The 21120-nt window shown below is 39.9% G+C and overlaps 1 long non-coding RNA gene across 1 annotated transcript; it reads right to left on the bottom strand.

The window, feature by feature from the left end:
- Positions 1-94: 94 nt before the first annotated feature.
- Positions 95-19703, bottom strand: LOC143260022 (uncharacterized). Its single transcript, XR_013034128.1, has 2 exons — positions 13605-19703; positions 95-13498 (listed from the first exon to the last, which is right to left on the bottom strand). It is a non-coding gene; the product is annotated as an uncharacterized LOC143260022 (long non-coding RNA).
- Positions 19704-21120: the final 1417 nt, after the last annotated feature.

The following is a 21120-nucleotide window of genomic DNA, read 5'->3' as shown; positions in this document are numbered from 1 at the left end:
AGGGAACGTTGAAAGTTCGTTAAGACAGTATGGATGGATCGGAATCGGAGCTGAACGCACGCAATGAAGGATAGAATAAAGGAACAGCCGGTGGTACGATTTGAAATATCTTTAATACATTATTATTATTTTAATATATTTTTTTTATTTAATATATATATATATATCAATAGAATAAATTAATTACAATATCTGTAGTCGTTACAGAATGATTACTCGTACATGAAAGGCCCCTCGATAATAAAACGACGTGAGTAATCGCAATCAAAGGTAGTTACGCTTCTCTTCTCGGTAGCAATATTAAATCTATCATCTAAATATTTACATTCAAATAGACGAATAAAGTGTTTCTTTTTCCGTTGACATGTAAACGTTAGATCGAAGTATAAGCTTAGAGAAATTGGTCGATTAATGTCGGTTAAATATACAGTGTTCTTCTCGACGGAGAGTCAAAGAGGCAAAAGTTTTCCAAGGATGGGCCATCTCGGCTGCTCGCCAGCTGGACGACGGTACCCTGCCGTTTAACGGGGGTAAAATAGGGATGAGAACCATCCTTCCGTATCGGCGCATGCTTCGACGAGCCCGCTCAAGGACGCCGAGACGGCGCCAAGCTTCCCGACCGAACTCCGAGAAATTACATTTCTTTGCATCTCGCCTTTGTTTACCGTCCGCGTCGCGAAATCTGTGTCAGACTCGCGACGCCCATTCGAAAATAACAACCGGTTTGGCCTTGCAATCGTCCTTCCATAAAACACGCGACGCCCCGAAATCATGCGCTCCGAGATTTATGCGCTGCGACTGCCAATGTCAAAAATTCCGCGAAACCAAAGCCATTTGTTCAGCTCCCTGCAATTTCGTTCGACGAGCTTCCGGGTCCAAGGTCTACCACGTTTCGGTTATCCGAATTGATGACGGAAACACATTATTCGGATAATAGTGATTTATCTAGTCCCCTGCCTTGCAATTTAATTGCGAGCAACCGTGGATGTTCGGATAATGGAGCAGCAATTTATCTAGTCTCTCGTCTTGCAGTTTCACTCTGGGGGACCATGGGTGTTCGGATAATAGAACGGTGATTTATCTGGCTCTCTGCAATTTCGTTCCGAGCGTTCAGATTGAAATAAATTACGGCGGAACCTCGGTTATCCGAACTGATTGAGGGAACACGGGTGTTCGGACAATAGAACAGTGCTAAAATAAGTATTCATCGATTGAAACAATAAATAGCGCCGCGTGTGTGGATCGCCTTAGATCGATTTATTTACATGTGAAATATGCATACGGATAATTCAGAATTCGGTTGTCGGAGGTTCGGATGATCGAGGCTCCGCTGTACCGATTCGAAGTCAATGCGAAACGGTGGAGAGTTGACAGTCAACTCTGACATCCGACACCCATGAAATGTCCGAGAAGGCAAGAGATTAATAGAACTGAAATTGAAAAAGTTGTGGCGCGTGATGCTGTTCGACTGCATCGGTGCAGCATCGTTTTGCATCTAAATACATAACGCAAATGCGTCGTTAGAATATCAATAAAGAATTTGGAGCCAGCTGAGGAAACGGAAATCTTGTCGCATCAATGCCAAAACAGCGTTAAAATAAACGGCACTCGTTTGAATTTTTTTTTGGTCTCTGTGACAATAGGATGCGACTGGTGGAACATCGTCGCCATTTCAGGGTCGAACAGCTAAATCAAGTGCGGCATTAAATTCGCAGTTAAAACTGAGCTGTGAAATTAACAAGACTGCGTTTTAATTTTATGATTGTTTCTATTGCAGCTCGGAAAACAATTTCCGCAATTTCCTTGGTCGCCATGCGACCATTTTCACCAAATGAAAATCTTGTCGTGAAATTCCGTTGTTAACGCTAGGTTCACGGAGCATCGAAAAAAGCAGCCGCATTATATTGCTTCATAAAAACCACAAGCATGCCGTTTATCCACATTTTCATCACTATATACAGGGCGAACCACGGAACGTGATCAGCTTAATTTATTCTGTGATTCGATCGGAGACTTTTTCAGCTAAGATGACAAGGTTTAGGAGAGCTCTAAGATGATTTGTCAACTCTTTTTTTCGGAGTTATCGAGGTTTCTTTTTTTATAGGTGACGTACAATTTCTTTTTAGATTCGGAAAAAAATTACATGCTGTCTCAGTATCCCCTAAAAGATGGGTACAAGAAAGTTCTAGGTTAATCTATAAAAAAATTGAAGGTGACCTTAACCCGAGAAAGATAACCTACGTCGCAGAGGCGCCTGCGAAGACTGTTGATTTTTGTTAATTTTTCATAGAGGTCTAGTGATTTAAGTTTAAAATTACTTAAAATATAAAAAAATATAATATAAATGCATTTTATTTTTACAATAATGCCAAACCTTTAAAATGACTAGATTAACTTAAATAAATATCCATTGTTAGTATAAAATTGACGCCTTAGAAAAGCATGCGCCTCTGAAGCGTATGGTTATCTTTTACGTACGTTGTCATATGGTTATCTTTCTAGGGTTAATAACTCCGGACAAAAGGGGCTGACCAAAAATTTGGCACGATCATTTTAAAGCTCTCGTTAAACCATGTTATTTTAGCTCAAAGAAATTCGAATCGAACCACAGGATAAATTAAGCTGATCACTTTCCGTGGTCTATCCTGTATATGCAACGAGACCATAAATTATATATATATTTATACATATATGTATATGTGTTACTGTGAATGACCGAAAATGGAGAATGTCGACTTTCACCGGTGAATGTCAACAGATACCAAATACGTCGGTGAAAGATCGAATATTTCATTACATTGTTGTACATTCGGACCCTCTCCGGTGTGTGTGTCGACAATCACAGATATGCTCTGGTGGAGGTCCAAAACCTGTCATTGCAAAAGGAAGTGTTCCACAAATAAATGCAGTTGTAAAAGCAAGGGACTCTTGTGCAATTCAAAGTGTCATAATAGTTTAAGTTGTTGCAATAAATAAGATTTGAATCACAAAAGTAAGTAATTTTTTATTACTATTATTTTCTTTTCTCATGTAGAATGTACCGTGTATTTTAAATTCTTGGTCATTCCTTTCAGAAAGAGAGGCGAAAAAGTTACGTCACCCTTGTGGCGTTTTATAGCGACTGAATTACGGAGAAGAAAATATAAATCTCCAACATGTTCAACATTCACCATTAGTGCATGGTGAATGTCAACATTTACCGGTGTAAGTCAGAAATAAGGGTATTTAGCAAATATTTCGGACATACACCAAGCGACTATGCGAATGTTGACATTCACCGGTGAAAGTCGACATTCTCCAGATTTCGGTGTTTCACTGTACATATACATACACATATACATATACAATATTATATGTGTCGTTGAAACTTCGGTAACCGTAAATTAAAGAACTTAACACGTTCCGTGCCGAGCTTTTTTACTCGAATCTTCACACTTTGATATTTGACTAAAACTTGATGTATTACGTGCAATTATTAATTCTCGTACACATAACAACGTAACAAAAACTTATCAACGCCCATTCTTGCGGTGGAAATTGATTCTTCGGTTCTAAATTTCTTGTAAACAATTTGTTCAGTTCACTAAGTAAGTAAACATGCAAGCGTGTACCATCGATGGTACACGTGGCACGGAACGTGTTAATAAACGATAATTTGACGCGTTCCGTGAACTTAGTGCTACCATAAATGTGTATCGCGGATCCACGGTCTAATAATAGAGGAGCGCATGATTTTCGGGGCTGGTATCGCGTCGATTAGCAATCATCGAAGCTGCTAGCTCGAAACGAGCCGTAACGTATCCACGCGATCGTCGGATCTGTGTACTTTCAAAATAAAAAAATAAATCGGCCGTCGTTTCTGGTTTCGCGTGGATTGTCCGTCGACGTCCGTTGTCATAAGCAAGCCGCCGCCGCGTCGGTTCGCTCTGTATACGTTTTACCTTACTCCCTTATCGTTGGCTTTACTTTAAATCTGCAATGCGTCTATTTACAATTTAAATTTACCACGAGCATCCGTTGAATCGACGGCCCTTTATAAATACGTAATCGATGCGGGACGCGACCATCCACCTGGATCTCGCGTAACCGCGGGAACCCTCGTCAATTTGTTAACGTGTATTCGTCGTTTCAACAAGGCGTCCGGACATCCCGCAGGACGTCCCGGATATATCACTGATATCCAAGGAACCTGTGCAAGAACCGTTGGAAATCCAATCATTTTTTCTCGCCGATAACTGTCGCGTTTTCTACCGCATTAATTGGTCAGGCGATTCACCAGAACCGTCGGAAAAAATCAGCTTCTTTCTCGTTAACACGGATATCTCGTTTTGTTTCTCGCGGCTCGTTACGGTTTGGTCATTAATTTCGTCGGGTGATTCACAAAAAAAGCCATACCATTTTTTCACTCTGTTTTTGAACAGCGTTGTTTCTTGTCGCTTCTGCGGCTCGTTACGGGCGACTTTTAGTCATTAATTCGGCCAGCTGATTTATGCTGGACGCGTTGGTGTATCGTTCTCCGATAGAAAGGGACAGCGTGTTTCGATTATTTAATGTTATTAGGTTCCCCGTACATCGTTAAGAATTCTGAAAGACCGAAAAATGCGTTATATCACCTATTGTGTTTAGCAGAAAATTTGTGTCGTTTATGCGAAGTCGAATTCCAATTTCTCCTCACAATTCGTCAGCCAATTGTTACTTTCCTCTCGTATCCTGGTCGAGTATGATAAAGAGTAATACTGAGAATTTCACCGATCGGGCGTACCAAATTTCATAAGAATTTGTATCGATAAAATGACACGAATTTCCTGTACGATTCTAACATGCTCGCAAAGTTTTCGTCCCAACGGATGCTCGGTATCGAGAAATGGTAAGCGAAAGGACAAAAATGTCAAATGACTATTGTCGCGGCGTAACATGTGGTTGGACTTTAAGCTCGAACTGGATTCGGACACGCCTTCGTCGCGAATGATTAATTAATACCCTGTACGACGAGCAGATAGCCACGAATGAACAGCACGCGATTCAAGAACCTCGGAACGACTTGCACAATGACGATTCCGGGTGAGTTCTTCCGGCTAATGAATTAATCGCCGAACAACCGGATCGTCGCGCACGATCGAGACAAATACGAGCTGCTGACGAAAAGTTCACGAAATAATTCCAGTTTATTCGATTGGGACAAATAATTTATGGAATTATGAAATGATCGAAGTTTCAGATGATGGAACGTTTGAATGATTCAATTGCCAAATGATCATATATTCAAATCGAAAGATGGCCAAGTGATTATACGTTCAAATTAAAACATGGCCAAATGGTCATATGTTCGAATTAAAAAATGGTCAAGTGATCATATGTTCAAATTAAAAAACGAACGAATGGTCGTATGTACAAATTAAAAAAAAAAGGGACGTTCAAATTAGAAAATGGCCAAATGGTTATGTTTTCAAATCAAAAAATGGCCAAATGATCATACGTTCAAATTAAAAAGTGGTCAAATGGTCATGTGTTCAAACTAAAAAATGGCCAAATGATCATACGTTCAAATTAAGGAAATTGCCAAACGGTTAAATGGTTAAATGGCGAAATGATCATGTGTTCGAATAAACAAACGATGAAACGATCAAATGATCAGATGTTCAAATGCTCAAATGTTCAAATATTTACACTGTCGTATCGACTTTATTAACCCGAGAAAGATAACCTACGTCGCAGAGGCGCCTGCGAAGACTGTTGATGTTTGTTAATTTTTCATAGAGGTCTAGTGATTTAAGTTTAAAATTACTTAAAATATAAAAAAATATAATATAAATGCATTTTATTTTTACAATAATGCCAAACCTTTAAAATGACTAGATTAACTTAAATAAATATCCATTGTTAGTATAAAATTGACGCCTTAGAAAAGCATGCGCCTCTGAAGCGTATGGTTATCTTTTACGTACGTTGTCATATGGTTATCTTTCTAGGGTTAAAAGTAAGAGACGAGTTGCAGCATTAATAGCGCTTCAAGTTTTCAACAACGTGTAACGTAACGATCAAGCGACTAAATTTCTGTCTCTGAGAATTAAAACGAGCAATATAATTTTTCAAAATATATATTTTCCATCGGGGCGGTGGCTGAACCATGTGATGGGTACACTTAAAACACCGATTGCGTTGTTTGCAACAGAAACAAATCACCAGTTCTCATTGAAGCGTGAAACAGAACAAAGGGTACACACACACGCATAAGGCTGGTTTATAAATTCCGCGAACTTTTGGTCCTTGGCTCGTGAATTTTCGAGATCGAAAAGAATCGATCGATCGGAGAAGTTCCAGCGCGAAATCGTTGGTTGAAAGGCAACAAATTGCCGGTCTCGGTGTCGCGTAAATTGGGATGAGTGCTCGTCGTTTGAGAAAGACTTCGAAACTTTGAACCCGCTAATTAAAAAGTTTCGACGGCGTTCATCGTATTAAAAGGACTGCTACGATCAATTTCCATTGAATGGGGACGAACGTGTAAAGGGAATCTTGTCTGTAAAATCTCGCCGTAAAACATTCTGTGCTGATCGAACGTTCGATCGATAGCTGTGTGCTCTCCTTCATTTGTCCGCATTCTATGGAGAAAAATCCCTACCGAAACGAAATCTGTAAAGATAACGAGGGAAACAGGCGTCCAGATCGATTTGCAACGAAGCCTATTCTTCTGTCGATCGTGAGAAATCGTGCGAGTTGCGTTTTATGCTTCCGGAGACGGTGCACGACGGTGTACGAAACCGCATAAACCTGCAACAAACCCACGTTTTTCTTTCAAAATCTATGCAATCTTCGTCGTGGATTCTCGAACGTGTAAAACAACAATCGATCGAGACCAGATCAATTATTCTTCTGAGATTTTTAATGAGAATAAAATTTCAAGATCCTTTCGGAAACATCAGAGTCACTGGAAATCCTGTTCGAGTGTTTCCAAATCATTCGAAGCTTTCGTATTTTCTTGTATTTTCGAATTTTCCGCACGTTTCGAGGATGAAGCAAAGAGCCTGCCCTGAAACGAGTACATCATTCCTAAAGTTAGTATACTTTGTTTCACGATGTTCGAATGGCGATACATGTGTCAACTACAAACTGACCCAAATTTCTTTAACCCGAGAAAGATAACCTACGTCGCAGAGGCGCCTGCGAAGGCTGTTGATTTTTGTTAATTTTTCATAGAGGTCTAGTGATTTAAGTTTAAAATTACTTAAAATATATAAAAATATAATATAAATGCATTTTATTTTTACAATAATGCCAAACCTTTAAAATGACTAGATTAACTTAAATAAATATCCATTGTTAGTATAAAATTGACGCCTTAGAAAAGCATGCGCCTCTGAAGCGTATGGTTATCTTTTACGTACGTTGTCATATGGTTATCTTTCTAGGGTTAAAGAGCACCCCTTTAGCTGCACGCGCAAATATTTTCTCTCTCTCTCTCTCTCTCTCTCTCAAAGAGATAAACTAACTGCAACCCTTTCAGAGATATTCTTTCACATACATTTTTCTCGTAACCTCAATTTGACGCCATGTTTCTGCTTTGATTACATTCTACGAAATAAAATTCGCCTAACATCACCACGAATTTTATGTCGGCGAACAAATTGCCAATAAAAAGTTCGCAACAACGGAAGTAACAGCGACGCATTCGTGTCAATGCGTAGAAATTCTGCGAAGCGAGAAATCTAATAACTCGAATAATCGTTTTTATTGGACTACGGATTTTATGCGCTTATGGCGAAAGTACGAATCGGTAAAAATGTCAGAAGAATATGCGTTCAGAAAAGTGAGTTTACTCCAGGTTCGCTCGGTATTCGACGATCGCGCGCCGAATTCGGGATTCGGCGTCAGCCACGTTGACAATCGAGGGTGAATCTTCGCGGAGCCGTTCGCCGAAGACAGTCCGCGATTGTTCGACTCGTTAACGAGCCTCCCGGACACGATATCACTGGGGAAACGGCTGCCGGCGGTCGGCTACGGCCTCGTTTTCTTGCTTCTTTTTACGCGGGCTTGAACGAATTCAAATCGCTGCGAACCGAGCGGAAGAGTGCTCGACGTGCGCGAGTGTGAAAAGTCTTTGCGAGCCGCGGGAACGGAAAAACGCGTTTTTTCCCCCGTCCCGCGTCAAAACCTGGAGAACGCTGGAAATTGTATACATCGCGAGTTTAATCGCGGCGGTCGCTCGCTAATTGCTCGACGCCGGAATCTGCCGGCAAACAAACTGCGCGACAAGCACAATAAGGTCCGGATTGGTGAAACGATACTACCCCGGATTAGTGGTGGCTCCGGGCTTTTTTCTAATCGGGTCTGTGTGCAATTTCGCCCCACGTACTCTTTAAAACGTGAAAAAAGCTGACGTTTTCCAGGATCCTTCGTACATTTTTTACAGCGAATACCAGAAGTTCACCGGAAATTTCGCTACGATGGTGTCAAAGTGGAGGCTTCGCCCCTCAAAACGAGCTAACGTACAGCATCGTACGATTTTTTTCGCGACGTTATGCGAGCTCAAAGATCGATCGTATTTTCGGTCGGTGAGACGTTTCCTAAAACAGAAGAACGCGTGTCTGGCTGGACTACTGTTCCAATATTTACTCACAGAGCGAATATTACAATTTCTCCAGAACATTTGCTTCGAGGGTTTCGAAGTACATCTTTCGCCCTTCGAAACGAGCTAACGTACAGCATCGTACGATATCTTTTCGCGACGTTATGCGAGTTGAAAGATCGATCGTATTTTCGGTCGGCGAGACATTTCCCGAAGCAGTAAATCTCTCCCGTTTCTCGACTACCGTCTCAGCTATGGTTTTGAAACTTTACAGAAAACTGCTAGATACTATTCTAAAGATGTCAGAGCATAGACTAAGCGAATTCTGCACCGTGGTTTTGCTGCCCACGATATTTCCTCCGCTTCCGAAACACGTGTTCCGCCCCATTCGCCGAGCAATTCGAATTTCCCGCTACGAGAATAATGAAGAATTTAATTGTTCTACACAGGGGTCCGGCTGCGAGATCTGCCGGCTCCTCGAGAGGAAATTCGTTGTTCGTTTCACAGAGCCGAGGAGGCGATTTTCTTCCGTTCGGGAAAAATTTGAAAAAGCTGCAGCGACCTTGCTTCTGCCCCGGTTCCATAGTAATTGGACGTTTTAATTCGGCTGGCTAGAACCGACCATGCCAGCGCCCTTTCGCGCAATTAGAGCTCGCGGGAGTGGACGGGAAATAAATGTAAATAACGCGAAATAATTACTGTTGCGCGCTGTATTTTCGACGAGCGCGTCGCCCATCGAATAACAATGGCTGGCGACGAAACAACGGGTCTCCCATTTGCCGCACGATAATTGTGCGATCACTATTCGGACAGTCGTTTACTTGCTGTCTAATCACATTTCCGTCGGAACCAGCCTTGTGGAATTAAAACGCTGCATGGACAGTTCGAGTTTCGTTTTATTAGATCCGCCGCGTTTTTCGCGGAACTTTAGGAACCTGCTCCGTTCGGTTCTACGAAAAGTCTGTCTTTTGCTTGCGCGGAAAACCGTGTATCGAGAATATCGCGATCGTTTAATTGAATGAACACTGTCTCGTCGTGCGAAAGTCGTAATTCGAGATTTTAGAACGGGGGTGTCAAACTCGCGGCCCGAGATGAACATTTTTGATGTCAAGTATCAGGACGTAAACAATAATTTAACTTTATATGTGTGTTTATTACAATGTACTAGTCGAAATAAAAATATTTGTTTCTATGAACATTGATTTTTTTTTGCGGCCCACCTAAAGTTTTTTTTTTCTTTTCTTTTTTTTTTTTTATTATTAGAAATCAGCAATCAGAATACAAATTCTATGGGCCGATGTGATCGCTGGGGACTTGGTGTGTAGTCCGTTAATAGCATGATGAGGGCTTTCCCAATGAAAAGTCCTCCTGAACCTCATTTAAGGTCGATTGGCCATCTTCTTTTTAGTCTCCTGCTGTATTGTTGTTGTATGAGTGGCATAATTAGTGGATTTGTGTGTTCGCTTAATTTAGTGAAGTGCTTCCTACTTCTTTCATGGATGGTGTCAATGACGAAGGGAATACCGAGATCATTATGTATTGTTTCATTGCTAACGTACCAAGGGGCGTTAATAATTGTGCGAAGTGCCTTGGATTGTGTTCTTTGGATGATGGCTATGTTGGTTTTGCTGGCATTTCCCCAGAGTTCTAGTCCGTAGGTCCATATCGGACCTAAAGTTAAGCATTGTTTATTTGGCCCAAGTTAGCTTTCGAGATTGACACCCCTGTTTTAGAAATTTAGTTATAATACAAGACGGCTTGTTGAATTTTAGTTAGTGGTTTTCGCGTAATTAGACCATTCTCTGAAGCGTTTATGCATGGGCAAGCATATAAAACAGCTGAGAACATTTCTATCAATACGTTTATGTTGATATGTAATTTCAGTCCTCGATTTGTAGGAGGGAAACTGAAATTGAATTTGATCGATTTTGTACTTGATACTGAGTTACCAGTAGACCGTAGATCGTTTTCATCGATATTTAAAAATTATTGGACGTTGAAAGTAATCGTTAATATTGTCTTACAAAAATAATGGGACAGATATTTTGCACGATCTTGTTTTTATTAGAATATGTACTTGAAAGATATATAACAATATTTGTAACATGAAAATGTAGAACCAACCTTTGCTGCTCATTTCGATTTTATTTCGAAGACATTTAGAGAATCGCAATTAATCGAAATATTTGTTTCCGTTGTCCAGAAAATCCGAATCCCTGGTATTTTACGGACGTCGCCGATTCCGTTTCGTCTCCGAGATTTTTCTTGGCTAAGAAAATCGCCTCCCATCGACAGTTACCGCTAATACAGAATCGACACGCGTGAAGGAAAGATTTGCCAACGCGACGTCTGCACGGGATAACGGTAATGTAGGAATATTTTTAAAATTGAGTCCGCTGCAACCCTCCCTGTACTTAAAGCTCTATGTATGTATACATATATATATTCAACAAAGTTTATTAATTAATTACACGCTAGGTTTTAATTGAGCACGTGCCTATACTCAATGCATAATTTTACACTCGATGCCCGGCCGACTATCGTTTATTAATAATAAATGTTCTCGAGTACAGAAATATGGAGCGTTTTAATGGTAACTTTTTTTGTTTGTTTCTATTTAAATCGTCCCCCCTCCCCCGATTCTTCGTAGCTAAATATCTCTGTTTATTTTTTATTTTTTTTTTTGGGCCCCGGGGGAACTGTCGCCCCGCGGGGGCCTCACAAATATGTACAAGCAAGTATACGAATCAAGTATGTAATATACACTTTTGTACATATAGAAAATACGTGTCATTCGTTCACGGTGGTTCTGACAGAGTCAAGTTAGAATATCGGCGGCACAGCTTGTCAATTAACTCTCTCGCGGCGATTTTCAACAATTTCTCGATGCACACCGGGTAGTCCGATTGTTTTCTCCATTTAAAATGGTCGATACCGTTTCGAACGGTGGCAAAACAGATATTGTTTAGCAAATTTTCGTAGAAAAAGAAATCAGAATTTTAAATAAAATGTTACTTTGACGGAAAGCCAAACACGCATTTACTTTTTTATACAGCACCGTGTAGACAATTGTAGACAATTCACTGACTCAGCATACCGTGATCTTGATATGACCTTGAACTGAAAACACGCTTTCATTTTAAAAAATATAATAATTAGGTCACCATCGATTGCTTAAGAATGCCAATTTTTATCAATTTTCTGAATAATTTAAAATGATCTGAATAATTTAGCCTGTGTTGAATTTAATTGATCAAGTAATTAAACCACACACAATAAATGCGATTTCAATTGGTTTGAAAATTAGGTGGACTATTTACAGTTTAAAATATCATTTTAACGAAAGTAATGAATATTCTGCAATTAATGTTCGGCGCTGTCACGTTGCTTCCAACATAATTGGGACACTCTGTGCATTCGCAAATATGCATCAAACTGAATCAGCATGATACTTGGTTTGAGTAAATCGAAAATCAAGATGTTGGATGAAGGTGTCTGACAAGCCGGGTCGAAATCGACCCCACCCCCACCGCCTTACAACGGTCGAACGTGCGATTGCACACGATTGAGCATCGTGCCGCCTCGATTTATTTAACGTCCTTGAACAGAACGTGGAAGTTTCTTGTTCCAATGGCGACTACGTTTAAAGTTCAGAGTTTGCGGGAGAAATCCCGGCGACAGTCTCTTTCAGCGGACACGTAAGTGTAATCTGACTGAGATTTATTGCTTTCGATCGCGTTCGCCGCCATCTTACCCACCCCCCTGTCTCCTCTTTTCTCTTTCGATAATATATTGCCCGAAGTTTCGTAAATATGGATTTTCCCTCGTCATTTCTTACAATAAGGAGACCGACGATTTTACAGTGAAAAGTTCCAAAGCATATTGTTCTTTCGAGTGAAAAGTTATCTTGGTACGCGCGACGCATATTTAAACATTTTGTAATTATTTAGTTCAAGGTTCAAGACTGAATCTCGGTTCTTTCAGAATTAACAATGAAAATAAATGAAACATAAAGTTATAAATAAATATCCATTATGAGTAATTGTTCTTTAGCAATTTGTACCTTTCTAAATTACTTCATTAGCATTGTTTATGAAGCCTTATCATTGTTTTTGAAGCCATGGCGGAGAACGCGTTCGAGAAATAATTGACCTAAACAAGTGAAAAAACAAATTTTCCGAGAGACAAATAGGTCAAAACTCATGGGTTTCTCCCTTACAGGTGCACTGCGAATTTTTATGCAGGACAGAATGCGCTTCGAAAACAATTTACGAACACGAAAATTACACAATAATATATCCCTATGCATCAGACACCTTCTCACTGAGTCATAAATAATATATAATATATATAATATACAATTATAGTATATATAATACAATATAATATTATTATTACAATATAACATAATTTTAACAGCCAAAAATGTGTGTGAGGGGTAGCTGAGATCATTTGAAGTAACTTTTTCCTTTCCGAAAATGCAATCTGCGGCTTCGTTTACGAGTTATTAAGGGAAAACACTGACCAATGAGAGGTGACAGCGCGAAGTTCGAGAGTCCGCAGCACGAGGCTTTGACAGATGGTCGGGACGGACTCGAGCCGCGTTCGAAGTATTGAACAAATCACGAGGCGAGAACTTTCCGGATTTCTTTTTACTACGTAACAGTGATATTTTTAAGAAAAACGCTGATCAGCTTTACTTTAGAACGTCTGAAGAATGTTAACTAATTTTTCGGACCCGAAATAGTAGGTAATTTAACCGTGACGGCCGTTTTAATTTTCTAGTGTGCATGACACCTTGTGTGTAACATATGAAATTTTTAAGCAAGGTGTACAGTGAATGATATTTTAATTTAAATGATTCCGTGTCCGAACACAGTTCAACGAATGATTCGCCTTGACCTTGTCATAACCTTGATATAACCTTGACATAACCTTGACATAATCTTGACATAACCTTGATATGTCAAGGTTATGCCAAGGTTATGTCAAGGTCATGTCAAGGTCATGTCAAGGTCATATCAAGGTCGTATCATATGACCTTGATATGTCAAGGTTATGCCAAGGTCATATCAAGGTTATTGATAATATTCTTCATATTTCTCTAACAAACATACACGATTATTATTTGTTAAATTAGCTTTGCGAATCATTCGATGAACTGTGTTCGGACACGGAATTATTTAAATTAAAATATCATTTACGTACTTCGCTAATCTTCACTGTACACTTTGCTTAAAATTTTCATATGTCGACCTTGACATAACCTTGACATGACCTTGATATGGCCTCGATATGACCTTGATATGTCAAGGTTATGTCAAGGTCATATCAAGATCACATCAAGGTTATGTCAAGGTCATATCAAGGTTATGTCAAGGTCATGCCAAGGTCATATCAAGGTTATTGATAATATTCTTCATATTTCTCTAACAAACATATCCCTCACGTCCTTTAACACGATTATTATTTATTAAATTAGCTTTGCGAATCATCCGTTGAACTGTGTTCGGACACGGAATTATTTAAATTAAAATATCATTCATTGTACACCTTGCTTAAAAATTTCATATGTGACACACAAGGTGTCATGCACACCAGAAAATTAAAACGGCCGTCACGGTTAAATTACTTACTATTTTGGATCCGAAAAATTAGTAAATATTCTTCAGGCGTTCTAAAGCAAAGGTGAACAGCGTTTTTCTTAAAAATATCACTGTTACGTATTAAAAAAAAGTCCGGAATGTTCTCGCTTCGTGATTTGTTCAATACTTCGAACGCGGCTCGAGTCCGTCCCAATTATCTGTCAAAGCCTCGTGCTGCGGGCTCTCGAACTTCGCGCCGTCACCTCTCATTGGTCAGTGTTTTCCGTTAATAACTCGTAAACAAAGCCGTAGATCGCATTTTCGCAAAGGAAGAAGTTACTTCAAATGACCTCAGCTACCCCTCATTTTCGGCTGTTAAAATAATTGTAGAACACCCTGTATTATACTATAATATATTATATTATATTATATATAATTATCGGACTGCGAATCTTTATGCAAAATAAAAATAGTTTTCATTAATTGCAAGATATAGAAACTACACAAACATTTACTCCTTTTCTTAATAATATTAGCGAGTTTACAGCAATGCAATAATATCTTCGAATTGTTTAAATGATTTCGCTATTTTGCATTTGATCTACCCATTTTCGTCATAAATGCATAAAAACCGCAGTCCACTAATTATACACTTTACTAAATTTCTCAAGAATGGCACACTTTATCGGACCTGTCTAATGCATCAGAAGCGCATAAAAGTTTGCAGCGCGCTCCGGAGAAATCGTTCAAATTCGAATCCGGAGGATCGGACATCCGGTTCGCCGAAAGCAACCGAGAGACGTGTATCGCCCAGAAATCTTACATCGCGTGCATGGGTCCTTGAAATTTATTGTTATCCTTTGAAAATTTGTTCTCGCCCCAGCAAGTTTCTGCTCACCGCGTTCTCTGTCTCCCTTTCACATTCCCTAGAAATAATATGTTCGGCCATCGGGAACGCGTAGGCCATCGAACAAATGGATGGATTGATCGGAATTAATTAAGCGATCCCTGTTCCGCGCGTCTTCGACGAGCTCGACCCGGGAATAATGCGTCCGGATGCAGGTCGAGTTCCTCGAATATCGCGAAATGTTTGCGATCGAACGTTCCTTGAACGGGAACGGGAACGGGAATCATGGGATAGCATTCGAAGAAGTCCCGCTGCGATCTTATTAAACCGTGTCCCAGGCCGGGCGGAGATCTCGAGGATCGAAAGCCACCCCTGCGGACCGGGGCTCCGGTTCGAATCCGGAAAGACTAAGCCTCGGGCTCGCTCTAACTTATCTCCAAGGTACATAGACATCTTTCTTTTTTGTCTTTTCCGATACTCTCTTTTAATCGACGGATAATTATGTTTCGCGCTGCCTAGGGAGGATCCACGATTAGTCCACGAGCTGTGCGATTTATTATTTTTGACACTTTGTTCGAGCTAATTCTTTCGAGTTCTTATTTTAGACTGGGTGTTCCATAAATTATGTTACCAGCTGGAAATGGGTACCTGTGATCATTTGAAGTAACTTTTTCCTTAGCGAAAATGCAATCCGCGGCTTTGCTTACGAGTTATTAACGAATAACAGCGACCAATGAGAGGCGAGCTTAGCTGACGCTAGGCGACCGAGTCAACGAGCGGTCGAAGTCCAGTTCCGCTGATTGGCTCGGCCGCCTAGCGGTAGGCGAGCTCGTCTCTCATTGGTCACTGTTTTTCGTTAATAACTCGTAAACAAAGCCGCGGATTGCATTTTCGCTGAGGAAAAAGTCACTTCAAATGAGCTCAGGAATCACTCCTTTCTGGGTGTTAACATAATTATGTAACATTCTGTATACTTTGTTTGAGATGTTTTCTTTAAGAAATTATACTAATACTTTCAGCAAGCTGTTATATTCCCGGTACTTCGTTTAGGAGATTACAGGACTGCTTCTTGGCAAGCTGTTATTTTCGCTACTTTGTTAGAAATTATAGTAATGTTCCCAGCGATCTGTTATTTTCGTAATTTTCATCAAAATCGCAGCATGCTTCAGTTCAGAAATTATAGCAATGTCCTCATCAGATCTTCATTTGATCTTGAGAAAAATTTTTCTGGGCACTAGACATGCTATTGTAAGAAATATTAACATCCGTTTAAGAGGATCGAACTTGGGGAGGTTCTAATAATTTTAAGCACACCGCAAATTATTATTTTTCCAATTAAAATAATCAGGCTTCTTTGACAGGATAATTCGTTAGAGGGATATCACAAATTAGGAGAACTTCTGTAAGAAATAATAACACCCGTTTTTAAGAGAATGAATCTTGATAAAAATCTAATTATGTCAGGCGCTCTGTAAATTGTCACTTCTGACTCTATCTGCAAGAAATAATAATATTGTTTTAACCGAATATGTTCTCTTATTCATTGTCGCAATGCAAGATCTGTAAGAATATTTCATTGTGCTTCTTGTGGATGATAATAATTTTTACAACGCTGTCGGTACTTTTCAGTAGTCGATACCTGAAATAGCCAGACACAGTCTTCACTTCAATGTAGTCGATCATTTCGACCATGCCGTTTCTGCCAGAAGCGACATGCTGTTTCTGATAAATTCATGGAAATACTTTTCCAGTTTTTGGTACTTAATATTCCTCAATTTGAAGAATTCTAACGTTTACTCCAAAGAGAGTACAGTAAATTCTCTTCAATTGTCCCTCAGCTAGTAAACAAAAATGAACAATTTGAGAATAGTTGATACGATCATTCGAGTCTTGCGACTCGTTTTTATAGTTGTTGATAATCGACGACTATAAAAACGAACCGCGGGGCTCCTCAAATAATCGTATCACCGATTCCCAAATTGTTAACTTTTGTTTACAAGCTGAGGGACAATTGGAGATAATTTACTGTATTACGTGATTAACGCTAGAACTACCGAATCCTAAACATGACTGCCGTATATTCATTTATAACAACGACAAGATTCGATTTATTTAAACTTTCTACGATTTTTATTAAAATATATGCTTGAATGAAGAAGTTTTTTCCTATAAAAATTTCTCACAAGAACATTTTTACAGTATAAGGAATTATAAAAGAAAAAATCGGAAAGCAGTCATTTTGACTGGTTTGGTAGTTCTAGTGTTAACACTAGAGCCCTAAACGCGACAAATGTATATTATTTTATGACAATGCCGAGATGGGATTTATTTAAGCAACTCGAGCATTAAGCGATTCAAACGTTAAACAACTCGAAGATCAAGCGATTCAAACATAAAACAACTCGAAGGTCAAGCGATTCAAATATAAAGGAACTCGAAAATCGAGTAGCTCAAACATTGAGCAACTTGGTTATCAAACGGTTCGAATACCAAGGACTACGCGATTTGAACATCAAGCTTTCTCGAGCATGAATCGATTCAAACATTCGACAATTTCAGTACCAAACAGTTTCGTATGTAATATATGAGCCGCTTATTTTGAATTTATCTTCAATCCTCCATTTATCTTCAAATCGAGATATTTAAAGTTTTGCGTTTCAATGAATTTAAAAATATACGTATAGGATACTAATGAGTCATACTGCTTAAGCGTATCTAAGGATGTTAAATTTAAAGTTCCTGTTAAAATAGTGGCAATTATTAAGTAAATAACGTGCGTTTTCTTATCAAGAATGGAGTTGGGCCACTTTCAAAATTAACAGCCAGATTCATTATAAAATTTGAAGGTGCCCAAGTCCATTCAACATAATTTAAGATGTTTCAAATTGAAAGAAACAATACTGAATTTGTTTTACATATCTTGAAAACACTTCGGAAACATAATTTATGCGATTTAAAACATTTTTTAATTACAGAACATAGAAAATTACAAACATAAATTTATTACAAAACAATTTACTATTCGTCTACATTTTGTGCGTGTGAAAGTGATTTGAAGAAATCATGATGTTCTGGTGGTATGTATCGTAATAGGTCAATTATGTCCTTAAATTTTGCTGTTGTAATTTGTCTAATAGTTTTATACAATGGTGTCAATACAATATTTTCGAACCCCAAAACTTCTCAAAAATATTCTTTCTTTCTTCCTCATTGTAATTCTTTGTGCAAGCATTCCGACAACCACAATCTTCGTTTTCGAAAATTTTTTCAGGAACAATATTTCCGGTTTGAGTGCAATATCTTTTTCCTGAATTCCGTTTAATCTTTCGCACTTTTTGGATGTATGATGCATCAATTTTTTCTCCATTGTTATTCGGATCTTCATCCTCTGAAGACAAATATTGTTCTATAATTCTGTTTCTTTTTCGATTTTTTTTTAAATTATTAGTTACTATTTCTTCTTCACTATCTGAACTAATTAATGGTCTTGTTCTGTTTTTCCTCATGGGTGAAATAATTTCTAAAATCTAATATTAAATTTTAAGTTTTATATTAATTAAACGTACAGGTTATTCAACTAACGCAATTGTCCCAAAAATTAGGTTAACTTGTAAATACTAATTAGTTAAAATTACCTTCATCACTGCTTTACGACATTATCAATAGTAAATATCTCGATGTAAGCATAAATGGAGTTGGGCCACTTTCAAAATACACGGCTCAGTTATTTAATTAATTCTGAAAACTTATGTGTGAAAAATTTATCGTATTTGCTCTGAATATAAGCAACCTGAAGTGCTTCATTGATACATAACATGAAGCTGTACATTTAACCATGGTAACCGGCAAAAAATTGGAAAACGGAGTTAGGCCACTTTCAAAATAAACGGCTCATATACTTCAATAAAGGGACGTACCTTTTCCCCTAGAAGTTTTTTCATAATATCAGGAATTCTAAAATAAAAAATAGTAGGTAGTTCTAGCGTCAACGCAATGGAAAAACAACTATCTCTCGACGCGTTCCACAGAACGCGAAACATAATTATCAGTGAACTCAACCATCGTATCGGCTCGAGACTTGGCCCTCCCAGGGAATTAATGCAAAATAATCACGTGACAAATCGACCGAATCCGTGAACGGTGGTGGTTGCGTACACTGTACACAAAATATACCCACGGCGCACTAACTGCTCGAAACGAAAAATCGTAAAAACTTGAACTGTAAACAAAGACAGCACCGAATCGCAAGGTATGGGAGAAACAAGGTGAACAAAAACAGCAGAGACCTTTAACCCTTTCGCTACGGGCGGGTTCTCCACCGCGGTACTTCCGCTGAACGGAGCGCCGCGACATCACTGCACGCTACGCGACGCCGATCGTCAGCGGGAGTACCGCGGCGGAGAACCCAAGTTGCTTGAATGTTTTCGTACGAAAAAATTTCTCTCCAAAGGGTATTAATAAATAAAGGGTATTCCAGGGTATTTATAACGTCTTAGCATGCGCTCTTTAATTTACAGTATGAGAGGAAATAACATTATGCAATATAATGCATCTTATGGAAGGCCACTATAGTGGCCCATAGTACCTCAGTGGCATCTTATGAAAGGCCACTATAGTGGCCCGTAGTACCTCAGTGGCATCATACGAAAGGCCACTATAGTGGCCCATAGTACCTCAGTGGCATCATACGAAAGGCCACTATAGTGGCCCGTAGTACCTCAGTGGCATCATACGAAAGACCACTATAGTGGCCCGTAGTACCTCAGTGGCATCATACGAAAGGCCACTATAGTGGCCCGTAGTACCTCAGTGGCATCATACGAAAGGCCACTATAGTGGCCCGTAGTACCTCAGTGGCATCATACGAAAGGCCACTATAGTGGCCCGTAGTACCTCAGTGGCATCATACGAAAGGCCACTATAGTGGCCCGTAGTACCTCAGTGGCATCATACGAAAGGCCACTATAGTGGCCCGTAGTACCTCAGTGGCATCATACGAAAGGCCACTATAGTGGCCCGTAGTACCTCAGTGGCATCATACGAAAGGCCACTATAGTGGCCCGTAGTACCTCAGTGGCATCATACGAAAGGCCACTATAGTGGCCCGTAGTACCTCAGTGGCATCATACGAAAGGCCACTATAGTGGCCCGTAGTACCTCAGTGGCATCATACGAAAGGCCACTATAGTGGCCCGTAGTACCTCAGTGGCATCATACGAAAGGCCACTATAGTGGCCCGTAGTACCTCAGTGGCATCATACGAAAGGCCACTATAGTGGCCCGTAGTACCTCAGTGACATCTTATGGAGGGCCACTATAGTGACCCGTAGTAGCGAAAGGGTTAATGGCGAAACGTAACGTGTAGAAACATGCGTGCGAACGGTGTCGTGCGATCGACAGCGTCGCGTGCCAGCTTTACAAAAAATGTTCGAGCGCCACCGCGCCGTCGACAACGTTCCGCGGACACGTCGCAGATTAAAGCGTTTTTCATCCGCTCGGCGAGGATTATCTCGTCGCTCTGCGACGCGCCGGGTTTACCTTTTATTCCCGGCGTCACAAAAGAGTCACCTAATTCCCGGCGTCGCGGACCTAACAGAGTGTCCATTTACACGACGGACGCACTCTCACCAGGCGTCGCCGCAATTTATCTCGACAGACTCTCACGCATTTCGTTTGCTTCGCGAGGGCCGCGGAATTCCGCTTCAGGATCCCAAGAAGCGATGGGTTGTCGAGTTAGTCATTAACGTTTCAGCTGGTTGATGCCCTAGCTGTGTTGGATGGTCCGGTCGTTTAGAATTGAAACCGTTCGGTGATCGGCTGTTTGGCGCAGAAGCCGCTCGTGGCTTGGAGAGCTCAATCTTCGAGCAACAATCGAGCTGCTTAGTGCTTGAATCGCTAAAGGTTTGAACCGCGTGGTTTTTTAACTAATTAATACACGAGTTGCTTAATGTTTCAACCGCTTGATCCTTGTATTGTTCGACATTTGAATCGTTTGTTATAGAAACTGTTTGGTACTGAAATTGTCGAATGTTTGAATCGATTCATGCTCGAGTTGCTTGATATTCAAATTGCGTGGTACTTGGTATTCGAACTGTTTGATAACCAAGTTGCTCAATGTTTGAGTT

This window comes from Megalopta genalis, chromosome 9, assembly GCF_051020955.1.
Source record: "Megalopta genalis isolate 19385.01 chromosome 9, iyMegGena1_principal, whole genome shotgun sequence".
NCBI classification, from domain to species: domain Eukaryota; kingdom Metazoa; phylum Arthropoda; class Insecta; order Hymenoptera; family Halictidae; genus Megalopta; species Megalopta genalis.
This window is presented reverse-complemented; position numbering and strand designations above follow the sequence as displayed.